A 13283-nucleotide genomic window follows, 5' to 3' on the forward strand; every position below is an offset into this window, starting at 1 on the left:
TATTACTGAGGCATAAAGAAGAATGAAACCTTGCCACTTGTGACAAGATGAATAAACCTAGAGAGTACTATGCTAAGTGAAGTAAGTCAGATAGAGAAACACAAATATGGTATGATTTCACTTAGTATGTGGAATCTAAAATCCAAAGAAATGAACAAAACAGAAACAGACTCATAGATAAATGAAACATAATAATAAATATACAGTTGAGTCTTGCTAAATGTCACCCTGTTTTGCTGAGTGCTTTCTCTCATATAATTTTATTCTATATGTTGTATCTTCCAAAGTAATTTATATTAGCTCTTGGTTAAGTGCCCAGACTTTTACTTCTTCATATACTAAGTGTTTAATAAATCCCTTTTGCCAGCTAGAGGACAGAACGTCTTTGAACAGAGGTTGTACTTTCCGAAACACTTTGGGTGTATGTTCTATCATGGTATTAGAGTTTTCCATAATGTGATACTCATCATTTTTTTTCTTTTGAATTTGAATCCTAACAAAAATTTTGTGATGTTTATATAAAGAACATATAGAAGTAGAAGTTGTTTCTCAATTATATTAGCTGATTTATATAATATTTTATTTCACATATTTTAATCTTTTGGATGGTTACAAACTGTGTTTCTTTAGGTTGTTGGAGTGTTTCACTGCAATGTGCACATGTTGAGTAGAGATGGAGATGTGCTTTTGAACTTGCTGACTCTTTGCTATGGTCTCTGAACAAAATCTCAAGTACTGCATGTTTTTTAAGGTATCCAAATGCCACAGCCTGTCCTTGATTCCTAGTTTATGTCAATGCATGAAGGTCATTCATATACATGTGCTCTAGCAGGTAATGGAGTGTCAATCTCAGCAGATGCCAATTAGAAATTCCTGGGCCAACTGGGCCCTAAAGGCATCCAATCTTGCATAATATAAAATTGTAATCAGTTGGATGGATCAATCCAAGTTCCAGAGCCATAAATCTAGTTAGAAATGCCTTCTTAGTACCAGATGGCCACTTCTGGAAAGACAGTGGAGAAACTCCTTCTGTGATGATCAGAGAGCAATCCACAGTCCTTCTGAAGAAGATGTTAGTATGTGATCCATAGAATCCCCAGGAGATAATAATGACAGTAAAATTGATATCTTTAAACTAGCATCTGTAAAATTATTGGTAATCAGTAGTGACTTTATGCATAATGGAAGTTAATGGAAACTATGAAAGAAAACTTACTGCTCCCCAAACCTCTCCACTGTGGTTCATTGGATGCCTGCATTGTTGTCAGTTTTGAGTCATGACTTTGGTGATTGAGTAACTGCTGATTTGGGGAATTTAGTTGATTACGTATATAGTTCTGGGAAAGGCAACACTAAGCAACATTATCACTTATGGCCGCCTTTGCATGGAGGTTTTTGTTGCTGTTGTTTTTAATTAGACATGTGTTTTGACAAACAGGTATAGGATGTCTGAGGAAATGTGACACTGAATAGGGACTTGTTCTGGAACAAGAATATGTCTTAGTGTTCCTATTGCTTAGCACTGGCAGCACCTGCAGAAAATAGTAGAACTGGGTGTTGGAAAACTGTGTTTTCATGCTCCATTTCTGTTACTTATTAGCATTATGACCTCAAGCAAATCTCTTTGTTTCTCTAGGGCCATGGTTTCCTTTTTTGAAAAATGAATGAATTTAGATACGGAATTATCAAACTTGAAGATGTCTAAGAACTGTGCAAAGGAGTCTGTTTAAAAATGCAGATTTTTAAATTGTCCTTCATTTCTTTATCCTTTGAGTCAGTAAGTTTAGATGAGGCCTAGGAATCTTGGTATTAAGAAGTAACTCAATGTAAATTCTATATAGTTTAAGGATCATTCTTTGATAAACTAAATTAGATGATTTCTGTGGTCTTTTCCAGCTTTATTTTTTTTTAAAGATTTATTTATTTATGATAGACATAGAGAGAGAGAGAGAGAGAGAAAGGCAGAGACACAGGAGGAGGGAGAAGCAGGCTCCATGCCGGGAGCCCGATGCAGGACTCGATCCCAGGACTTCAGGATCGCGCCCTGGGCCAAAGGCAGGCGCTAAACTGCTGAGCCACCCAGGGATCCCCCTTTTCCAGCTTCTTTCTGGTGGCTCTACCTTTGTTTTGTAACAAACCAATTTATATGCCTTCATTTTCCATCCCTCTCCCACTTTCTTTGATCACATTATTTCTCTCTCCTTCCATCTTTTCCCCTTGGTCCACCCCCTCATCCACAAGGCATTATTTGGCTCCAGTGGGGATGGGAATGATTCAGTGAACACAGACTCTGAAAGTGCTTCCTGCATGGGATCTCTGTTGGATTTAGTGAGAGATAGGGCAGGTAAGCCACATTCTCTGCTCTTGGGTGGAGAAATACTATATTTGTCTCCTAGACACTTGTGACACATGGGATGCACATTTTGAGAAAGCTATAAACTCTGTGGGGTGGAGTGAGTCACAGAGGAGCAGACGACAGAGGTTGAGGGCCTTCTGTGATGTGTGTATACTAAATGCTCCTGGTTTTATATCTTCTGACTTTTGATCTGTTGGATTCCACTAGTACTTGGAAGGGCTGATCGAATGCAAGTAGTGAGAAATGCTATTCCTATCTTTTTGGTGGGCATTCAAATCAGTTGTAGACTCATTTGTTCTCAGTCTGGTTGCACATTAGAATCCCCTGGGTAGCCTATAAAAATATCACCTTGATCATGCTACAGGCTAATGAAATTCAAGTCTCTGAGAGTGGATGTTGGCATCAACTTCTTTAAAAATATACCAGGTGACTGTAACATGCAACCAAAGTTGAGAACCACTGTTATAGGAGGTTACTTGTAGAAATGAGAGAAGTAAAACTTAAATAACTAGTCTTCTAGTAGGTTGCTAAGCTGCTGACTAGTATTGTCCTGGCAAAGTAGGCCTGAGAGTTTGTTTTTGATGTTCCCTCCCTCCCTCCCTCTCTCCTGAACTGTGGGTTATAACTTTACTTCCAGAGCATGTGCCTTTAATGCCAACTTCCCTCATACACCTAGACTCTCTTGAGTGGGTGTCCTTTTACCTATGCTCAGTTCTGTGTTCCCACCAATGGTATACAGTACTCAGTTTTAGTGTTTGCATAATATGAATTTGCTTTAATGAAATCAAGAGGGTTTTGGCCTCTTGATTTGTTGGCTTTGAGTCCACTTCATGTCCCACGAAGTCCAGCAAAAAGCCTAAATTGGTGGGGTTCATCTGGCTGTAGCTGGCAAGCATGGTTCTGGGAGTGGCAGTTCACAGGAATCCCAGGTGTGGGGTCATAGTGTTTTTCAATCAGTTCCAAGCCAGTGGTGAAACCTGAAGTGGACCCTCTGGAAAAAGAAGCTCACCGACCAGAACCCCCTCAATCTGGAGCCCTTAGCTGTAGCCAGGAAAGAGCAGCTTTGGGGGACAATATGGCCCTCCCCTGAGTTGTGAGACTCAGCATCGTGTAGAGGTGCTTGTTAAGCATTGCAGTGGCTAGATTGTGGTTTCAGCACCTTTACGGGACCAAAAATGTGGTGGCCTATGAGAGTAAAGGGCGGGTACTGGCAAAATGATGCTTAAAGGCAGGAATCCGCTTCATGGTCTACCAACCCAGGCCTCAGGAGGCAGCCTCCGACTCCAGGACACGACTCCAGGGGCCATGACTGAAGGTGCTATGGTGTTGCAGGGGCCCAGAGAATCTATGAATGAAACGTAAACTTTTTTCCGAGAATGTGTAAATATAAAGCTTTGAGCTGTTACATCCTTCAGGCTACAGCATCTGGAAAAACAGCCAGCTTGGAAGTTTATACAATAATGTAACAGTGGAATGTTATGGCAAGTTAAGGTCATCCCCTCCTCGTTTTGAGTGCATGTTTTAATCTAGAGCTAACATCTACCCCTCTGTTGGACCTGAGAGAAGTATCTGAGAAAAGCTTTTGCCAATTGTAATTAACTTTTGAAGGACAAATCACATGCTGTTTGTAAGTTGAGGAATAAATGCATATTATGAACAATTAAAAAAACACCCAAATATATGAAATGAGAATTTTGTCTGATTTAGCTTGAGTCTTGATTCATTTTCCTCTAACCCTCATTTCTGGTTACCACTGAGGACAATGCTGTGGTCTGTATTGATTGGTATTCTTTTATACGTGGTTGTTGAGCATACCCCTTTATATCTTGTCTTTGGAAACAACAGAATTTCTTTGCTTGCTCCCAGCAGTGAAGTGGTCAGAAGATTTTCCTTCCTTTCTGGTAAGGATTATGTAAACAGTTTGCAATACACAATGAGCTTTTGAATCCATTCTTTCATTTGATCCCTACAACAAATCTGTGCTGTAGTCTTGGCCTGAGGTATTAGCACTTTTTTTTTTTAAAGGACAGGAGATGGAATGGCAGAAGAAAAGACACTTCCTGCACATTTTTGTATTTAGAACTCAATCTATTTTCTGCATAGCACATGTCATTACTTCGTATCATTCATATTGTTTGCTTATTTGCTTAATTATCATCTTTCTTCACTGCCACTAGAATGCAAATTAAATATTAACGCAGGGGTCTTACCTGTCATGTTCATGTCAATATCCCCAGAGGCTAGATCAGTGCATGGCATATAGTGAATGCTTTGTTGAATCTTGAAGACTCAGTCTTCCTGTCACAAGTCCTGTTTTTAATTCTCTATGGCCACTCTTTTTTTGCCAGTGTTCAAAGAAATTGATGGAAAAATACACAAATGGTCATGCAGCTAGTAATTAGTGGAGCCTGTACCAGAACCCGGTTGTTTACTTCTCAGTAGATTTGTATTACTTTATTTTATATTTGGATTCTGGCAGACCCAATGCTATGCTGTGGTTTAGAAAGATCCTCAAATGTGGGTCTGCATGCTCTAAGGCCACTGATAGAACCAACCTTCTTGCAAAGTTCTGGAGTGGGAAAAGATTGTCGTCTTTGTCTACATATTCACCTCCCTTTCAACCTGAGTTGAAGCTCATCCATTCTGTGTTCTCTGGTTACTCTGGTGCCCCCAACCTGGGGCCTCACCCTAGCCTGCACCTCAGTGTTCAAGATCTTTCCAGATCCCTTCTCTCAAATTTTCTCTGTCCTTTGACCCACTCTTAGTGCAGATGTCAATTGCTAGCTGGATGGAGTCACCTTACCTCTTTGAGTCTCAATTTTCTTAACAAAAAAGGATAATATTTCCTTCTTATGTCATTTGTGTGTTATAAACATATAAAATATCAATGTGTACGTTATAAAACATTTTACAAATTATGTTTTGTTACTAGGTTTTTCTAGAAATTTACTTAATATAGCAAACAAGTTCCTTTAGAAGCCGAAGGGTTTTTGTAATGGTTTTGAGTTACCTTTTCTGGGTAACCCAGTTAAAATTTAACAAGTATATTCAATTATCTTTAACCTAAAAGTGTAATTCCTATTATGAGAATGTTAAGAATCCTGGCAGGTCCGTGAGGACAGATTTTTATGTGGGGTTGGGAGAAGGAGAGGTTTTTAGTTCTTTGCTATTCACTTCCTTTCTTTGCAATGTGGTTCACCTTACCTCTTTGTTCTTCCTTTGTAATTCCTACCTCTGCTGAGGCAAGAATATTGTTCAAGCAGTATCTTTTGATGGTCAATTTGGCTTGAAGTGATCTGAAGTGATCCTAACTATGTAGAGTTCCTGTGGTTTACTTCCGGAAAGATTCTCACTCTAACACTCCCATTTTGGAGCTCATTAGACAACAGAGCTGTACTGTGCAGGTGAAGTTGAACTTGGACAAAGTGTTCCTTTGCTTGTCGGGTGTCCTGTGTTTGGGAGACCAATGCCAGTGAGGTGAAAGGTAAGGGTTAAATAGTGCAAGTTAGCCCACATTTGAAAAAGCTGGGGCCAAACCGGAGGGTGTCTGATTCATATGGAAACTTACCCCTAGGGGCCCTTTTTTCAAAATCTGTCAACATGAGGCTTTTGCAGAGTTGTGAGACCCTGAGGTTGGTGTCTTTCTAGGCATTTTCTTGTCAGAGCCATCATTCTACAAAATTATAGAGAGTGGATTGAAACTAAGATTATAGGTTTAAACAGTCCTCGCCTCTCTCCAACTAGGGACAGCCTAAGCAATGCCCAGAAGCTAAATTTGGTCTCAGTCATTATGAAAATTGAAAGTAATGCTTTACAATTAAGAGTTTGAAAACAGCATTTAATTTAGCTTCCATAAAACACTGATGGGGGGTGGGAGGGTGTGATGGCTAAGGGCTCAAGGGCGGGCCTGTATTAAAAATGAGTAGAGGCTTTTAAAGCATTGTTACTAGTTTCAATGTGGTTCAAGGGTCTTGGCAATCTCAGGGTATTGAGATTGGTTTGGTTGTTTCTGGTCCTGTAAAATGGAATACTCAACATCTTTGCAGCCAGAATCCCAAGAATTACTGCCTAGAAAGGCAAAATGGATGCTAGGATTCTAGATAGGTAAGGTGGACTTGAAATAAATGAACCTTAGAAATAAAGAAGTAAACGACACTGAGTTTAAGAAATAGGGATATTTTGGAAGGACTGATTTAAAATTTAAAATAAAGGTAGAATCTCAACCTCACAAGAAATGGTAAAAATCCTAGATCTCATAATCTGTCCCGAATTTAGAAGAGCCAGGTCTAAAAGGGAACTTATTAGCAAGACTCTCTGATGTAGAGACCATTCTTCTTAGGGGGTGCTTGTCTGAGTCTGGCTATCTGAGCAAGTTTCACAAAATAGAGGAAGCAAAGTCAGAGTTCCTTTTATTTTTTTTTTTAAAAAAGATTTTATTTATTTATTCACGAGAGACACAGAGAAAGAGAGAGGTAGAGACACAGGCACAGGGAGAAGGAAGCTTCATGCAGGGAGCCTGATGTGGGACTTGATCCTGATACTCCAGGATCACACCCTGGGCACAAGGCAGATGCTCAACTGCTGAGCGACCCAGGCGTCCCAAAGTCAAAGTTCCTTAGAGAGTAAATATGTGTGTGTGTGTGTGTGTGTGTGTGTGTGTGTGTGTGTGTGTGATGGAGGAAGAAAGTTAAAGCATCTAACCCTCCTACCCCCCTTGAGATAACCACTTTAGGATGATCATACTTTTGTGTGGTTCATTATGTGTATATATGTATGTTCCTTTCCATAGACGGCATCAGAGTCTAAATGCTTGCATTATTGTTCAGGGTACTTTTTGAGGGACTTTGGTCTCCCCTCTTCTCTTCTCATTACAATCCCCCATATACCCAAAATTAATAGCCTGGTGTATATCATTGTGTACATTTCTCTACATTTACTTCCTCTGATTCAGACACACAGGTTTTGTTTGGTCAATATTTTATAAAAATTAATTATCATGTTATATATTTTTCTTTATCTTTTATTCATTAATTAATACCTGGTGAAGTTGGTAAGATTTCCACAGTTCTCTAGTAGCTTATGATATGAGTGTATCAAACTTGATTCGGTCATTTCCATATTAATGGACATTCGTTGTATTTCCAGTTTTTTTTGCCATCACCATTTATGTTGCAGTTACTATTCTTGTATTGCTTTAAACCATAAGAAATTACTCGTTTAGTAGATCAAAACAGCCAACCACCAAAGACCAAATTATACTAGCTTATAATAAATAAATCCGCAATAGTGTTCAGGTTTGAGAATGTGGAAAATAAAATCACTTTGGGGTTCAAACCTAAGCTTTCCTAGGATGCAGAGAAAAAGACCAAGGAGATACAAAGAATGAGAAAATCAATAATATAATGGGTCATTGTATGAAGAGCCACTGTGTGGCTAATTTATGTATCTTAGGAGGCAAGAATAAGTGCATTAGAAGTAATAATATAAGAAAACATTTCTGCATTGGAGAAATAGCTGAGACTGCAGGCTGGAATGGATCACCAGGTACCAGTCAAACTAAAATGTGACTGACCTCTAAATAGTCCTGGTAGGGGCGTCTGGGTGGCTCAGTCAGTTAAGTGTCAGACTCTTGGTCTTGCTCAGGTCTAGATCTCAGGGTCCTAGGATCCAGTCCCACCTCAGGCTATGTATTCAGGGGAGGTGTCTGCTTGTTCTTCTCCCTCTGCTCCTTCCCTACTCACTAGCACTCTCGCTCTCTCAAAGATAAGTAAAATTAAAAAAAAAAATTGACGAATGTTCTGAATTGTAAGAAAAAAAATTCAAACACCCAGTCAAAAAAGAGAAACAAAAAACCAGAAATAAACAAGTTACCTCAAAATTTAAAAAAATTATAAAATTTCGGCATTTTGGTATAATATTAAATGCAATAAGGCAATAGAGCATCATATACAATTCGATAGAAAAATATTTTGTCCAAGGCGTTCTCTACCCAGACAATATAACAAAAAGATACCTTAAGAAATATGATAGCTCAAAAAACATACCCCATGTAGAATTTGTGGGAAAGGAGCGGGGGCAACTGAGATAAGCAAAGCAGCTGGAAAATAATGAAAAAATAAAGGTCTTTTTTAATTTAATTTTATTTTTTAAATTTATTTATGATAGTCACAGAGAGAGAGAGAGAGAGAGAGAGAGAGGCAGAGACATAGGCAGAGGGAGAAGCAGGCTCCATGCACCGGGAGCCCGATGTGGGATTCGATCCCGCATCTTCAGGATCGCGCCCTGGGCCAAAGGCAGGTGCTAAACCGCTGCACCACCCAGGGATCCGAAAAATAAAGGTCTTAAGAATGTGGACTTCAGTATAAATTGATGCATGCATGTATACATGAGTTCACTTAAACATATAATTATTTAAATGATGTTATAGATGAGTTTATAAAAAACAGATAATAATGATCTTTAAAAGAATAGATAAAAAAATAGATAATTTTGTTTCAAACATTGAAAATAAAAAATTTCATCTACAATATTATACTATGCCCCCATTACCTGGGAGATCGGGATAGGGTAGGAAAGTGCAGGAGGAATTATTAGATACTGTTTCCAGGAGATCCATAGATTATTGATTTTTTTGAGGGAGGAAGGGGCAGAGGGAGAGAGAGAACGCTATCAGGCACTACACCCAGTACAGTGGGGGCACCACCTCACAGCCTTGAGATCATGACCTGAGCTGAAATCAAGAGTCGGACACTTAACTGACTGACCACCCAGGCACCCCATAGATTGATGTATTTTATTTTATTTTAATTAATAGATTAATTAATTAATTAATTAATTTTTAAAGATTTTATTTATTCATGAGAGAGAGAGAGAGAGAGAGAGAGAGACCGAGACAGAAACATAGGCAGAAGGAGAAGCAGGCTCCATGCCGTGGGACTTGATCCCAGGACTCTGGGATCACGCCCTGAGCCAAAGGCAGACGCTCAACTGCTGAGCCACCCAGGGGCCCTAGATTCATGTATTTTAAATTTAAGGGTAACCACATGGAGAATTAAAAGCAGAAAGTATACTTTCCAAATTACTAAAGTAGGAAAAAATCAAAGATAAGCCATATTTCAAAAAAAAAAACAAAAAAGAAATAGGAAGAAAGCATAATTCAAATACAACAACATAAGTAAGACCAAGCAATGCCAATGAATGTTTGAGTTGAACATTTCTATTACAAGACAAATTCCCAGAGTGAATTAGGAAAAAAAATACATCTGTAGTTTCTGAAAGACACGTGTAAAAGTAATTCTAAAAGGTGAAAGGGGGCAGCCCTGTTAGCGGTTTAGCGCTGCCTTCAGTACGGGGTGTGATCTTGGAGACCCGGGATCGAGTCCCATGTTGGGCTCCCTGCGTGGAGCCTGCTTCTCCCTCTGCCATGTCTCTGCATCTCTCTCTGTGTCTCTCATGAATAAATAAATAAAATCTTTTTTTAAAACAAAAAGGTGAAAGAGGGATGACATATCAGGAAATGAAAGCAAAGCACAACGAAAGCATATTATTAATCAACAAAGTAGAATCTAATGAGAACTCCTTCCTAAGATAAGGCCATTCATGTATTATTAATTTAGCCTTGGTCTAATAGTGTAGTTACTAGCTACATATGGCTGTTTGAATTTAAATTTAATCTAATGAAAATAAAGTTTAATTTAAAAACTCTATTCCTCAGTAATAATAGCTACATTTCAAGTGCTTAGTAGCCACATCTGCTCAAGTGTTTAATAGCCAGCATATTGGACATCGCTGGCCTAGAACATGTCCACCATTTCTCTTTGCTTTGACAGTCCTGGTAAGGAATTAAAAAAAGAAAATATAATAAAAGTATAATATTTGTAAACCTTTATGCACAAAATAAGATCCATTTGAAAATGATAATTGAATACTGTCAGATAGAAGGAGAAACTGACAGTATGCCCATGGGAAAGGGGGAGTTTAACATCTTGTAAAAATACACAATGTATGAAGCAATATAGAGGGTCTGATTATTTTTCTTATTAAAGATAATTCATATAAAATTCTTTATTTGAAAGAACTGTATCTTATTTTGTAGTGCCCATGGAACATTAAAGAAATAGAATCATATTGGCCACGATGTAAACCTCAGTTCTATAAAGCATTTGTGGTATGCCATTCTGTAATATGTGCAATTAATAATAGACCTAGCAAATGGAAACCTTTCTTATTTCCACATACTTAGAAAATATAAACCTCTAACAATTCTTGGTCTGAAGAGGAAATCAAAAGCCACAGTTCACAATACTTGAAAAAATAACCATCATAAGAATATATTGTGCCTTTATCTAAGTTGTATAGCTGAGCTTTAATCAGAGGAAACTTCATAGCTTTACAAAGTTTGTTTCAGTAAATCTTCAGCTTCCAGTTACAACAACAGTTTTCCATATAAGCAAAACATGACGAAACAGAAGATTAAGAACAGATTTGCACTAGGAAACGAGCTAGGAAACAGAGAACCAGTGAATTCTACTAATCCCTAAATACATTTTCTTTAAAAAGACAAAAAAAAAAAGGTGAGTGTGTGTGGGGGGGAGAAAATCCTAGCCTAATAAAAGTAAGAAAGGAGGAAAATCCATAAAGTAAAAAATGATAAAGGGAATATAACCATAAATATTGAGGAGATTTTCAGAGTTATATAGAAGTCATGTATAAGTCCATGCTTTTAATCTGAAGTCTTCACGGACATTAATTACTCAAAACACGAATTACTAAAATTGTTAAAGAAGTAGAAAGCTTTACAGAGGAGAAAGAGGTAGTACTCATGGGTATACCTTCACAGAATGTGTTCTAACTTTTCATTTTTATCTTGAACATTAATTTTTAACATGAATTTCACATTTATTTTTATTGTGTGTAAAAGCATAAAATAAAATTTCAATCTTAACAGTTTCCAAATGTACAGTTCAGTACTAAGTTCATTTACATTTTTGTGCAAACAATTGCCAGAACTTTTTCAATATTCAAACTCTATATCCATGAGACAGTAGCTTCCCCTTCTACACCTCCCCAATGCCCTCCTAAATACCATTTTTCCTGTTTTTATGAATTAGACTACTTCAGATACTTATTTAAGTGAAATCATGCAGTATTTGTCTTTTAGTAATGGGCTTATTTCCCTTTGTATAATATTCTCCAGGTTCATCCAAGTTGTATCATGTGGTATGATTTCTTTACTTTTTAAGGCTGAATAATATTCCATTGTATGTAGTACATACCACATTTTGTTTTTCTGTTTACCCATGAATGGGACACTTGGGTGGCTTTTAAATTTTTTTCACACACTTTATTTACAAAAATAATATTTTATAATGTGCACTGTTCTACAATTTGTTTTTTGATATATGCAGGAGAATAAGTTGATCAGGAGAGCATATATTATCAATAATTAAAGATTTGCAGAATATATATGTGTTTTTGCCAGTTTTGACATTTTAGAATGCTGGAAATCAAGAAGAACATGTTTCAACTAAGTAGACAGACCTGGGATCCTAGTAATGTAGATAAGGATTTTCCCACATTGTGATGTAGGTAAAATTTGTACAGGTACTAATTAGAATCATGTTGGGAAGTAGAATCTTTTCATCTATTGCTTAATAAAGACCTACTTCATTAGGGAGCATTGTGAAATGGAAAGAACAGTGAACTGAATTCAAACCACATCTCAGCCACTTGGTTTATATGTATAGTGGGAAGATCTCTTACTTCCCCAAGCCTTAAATTTTTCATATTAAAAAAAAGTGAGGCAGAACCTACTCAATTCATTTTTTCAACTTGGTAAGGTAGAGCCTATGACCGTATGTTAAAGTGTATTTTATAGGGACACCTTGGTCGCTCAGTCAGTTAAATGTTGGACTATTGGTTTCTGCTCAGGTCATGATCTCAGTCAGGGTGGTGGATCCAGCTCCAAGTCAAGGCTCCGCGCACAGTATGGGGTCTGCTTGGGATTCTCTCTCTCCCTCCCTCTCTCTCAAATATATATGTATTTGATAAATAGTAAATTTCTCTTAAAATGTAAGTTATCCAATCGATTTTTTCCCCAAAGAGAATTTTTTTTGCCTTTTACTCAACAAAATATTTGTTGAGCTGTAATTTATAAAGAATAAACTGCACATATTTAATTTCTCCAGTGTGATGAGTTTTGACCTGTTCATGTACCTGTGAATTCTGGATGTGTAATGTTCCTAAAACCCCACAGAGTTTCCTTCTGCCTCTTTGCAATTTATCTCTTCCTTTACCCTTGTCTCCCGGTAACCATTTGTTACCTTTTTATCATTTCTGGTTAGTTTGCTGTTTTTGAGTCTTAAGTGAATCTAATCTTAAGATATGTTCTCAGAAAACTGAGAACAAAAATCAGGCTTCCTTTACTTAGCATAATGATCTTGAGATTCATTCGTGTTGCACATATCAGTACTTACTTCATTGTATTGCTGAGTATTATTTAATTAAATGGCTGTGGAACATTTTATTTTTCCCTTTACCTGTTTTTCTACCTTTGGGATATTTTCAGTTTTTTGTCTTGTTTTGTTTTTATTATATACTAAATTAAAACACTGAATAACCTAGAAAGGGTAGATGGACATAACCAAGTTATTTTTCATTAATCAGAAAAGTGCTTCCTTAATCGATATTCTCCAAACCCTTTGACTCATATTAACTCCAGAGATGTGCCTATTCCTTTCCATCAAATTACGCTGATTTGAATATTGGGCAACCCTTTTTACTTGTCCCCTTTACTGAACCTGTGGATATGTGTCCTGGCTATGCCAGGGATGACCAAGCAGACAGCCATGATGTCAATCCCGGGAAGAATCTCGAACCACATTACACTGCATTTACCAGGGCCAAACCCTTCCTTCCTGGCTCCCTA

At 37.6% G+C, this 13283-nt stretch overlaps 1 long non-coding RNA gene and 1 pseudogene across 1 annotated transcript in view; one reads left to right on the forward strand and one right to left on the reverse strand.

The window, feature by feature from the left end:
- Positions 1-13283, forward strand: part of LOC140596200 (uncharacterized) — a 623902-nt gene that overhangs the window by 149153 nt on the left and 461466 nt on the right. The window lies entirely within an intron of this gene.
- Positions 13034-13238, reverse strand: LOC112934429 (NADH dehydrogenase [ubiquinone] 1 alpha subcomplex subunit 1 pseudogene; annotated as a pseudogene).

The sequence above is a fragment of the Vulpes vulpes genome, chromosome X, assembly GCF_048418805.1.
Source record: "Vulpes vulpes isolate BD-2025 chromosome X, VulVul3, whole genome shotgun sequence".
Classification (NCBI taxonomy): Eukaryota; Metazoa; Chordata; class Mammalia; order Carnivora; family Canidae; genus Vulpes; species Vulpes vulpes.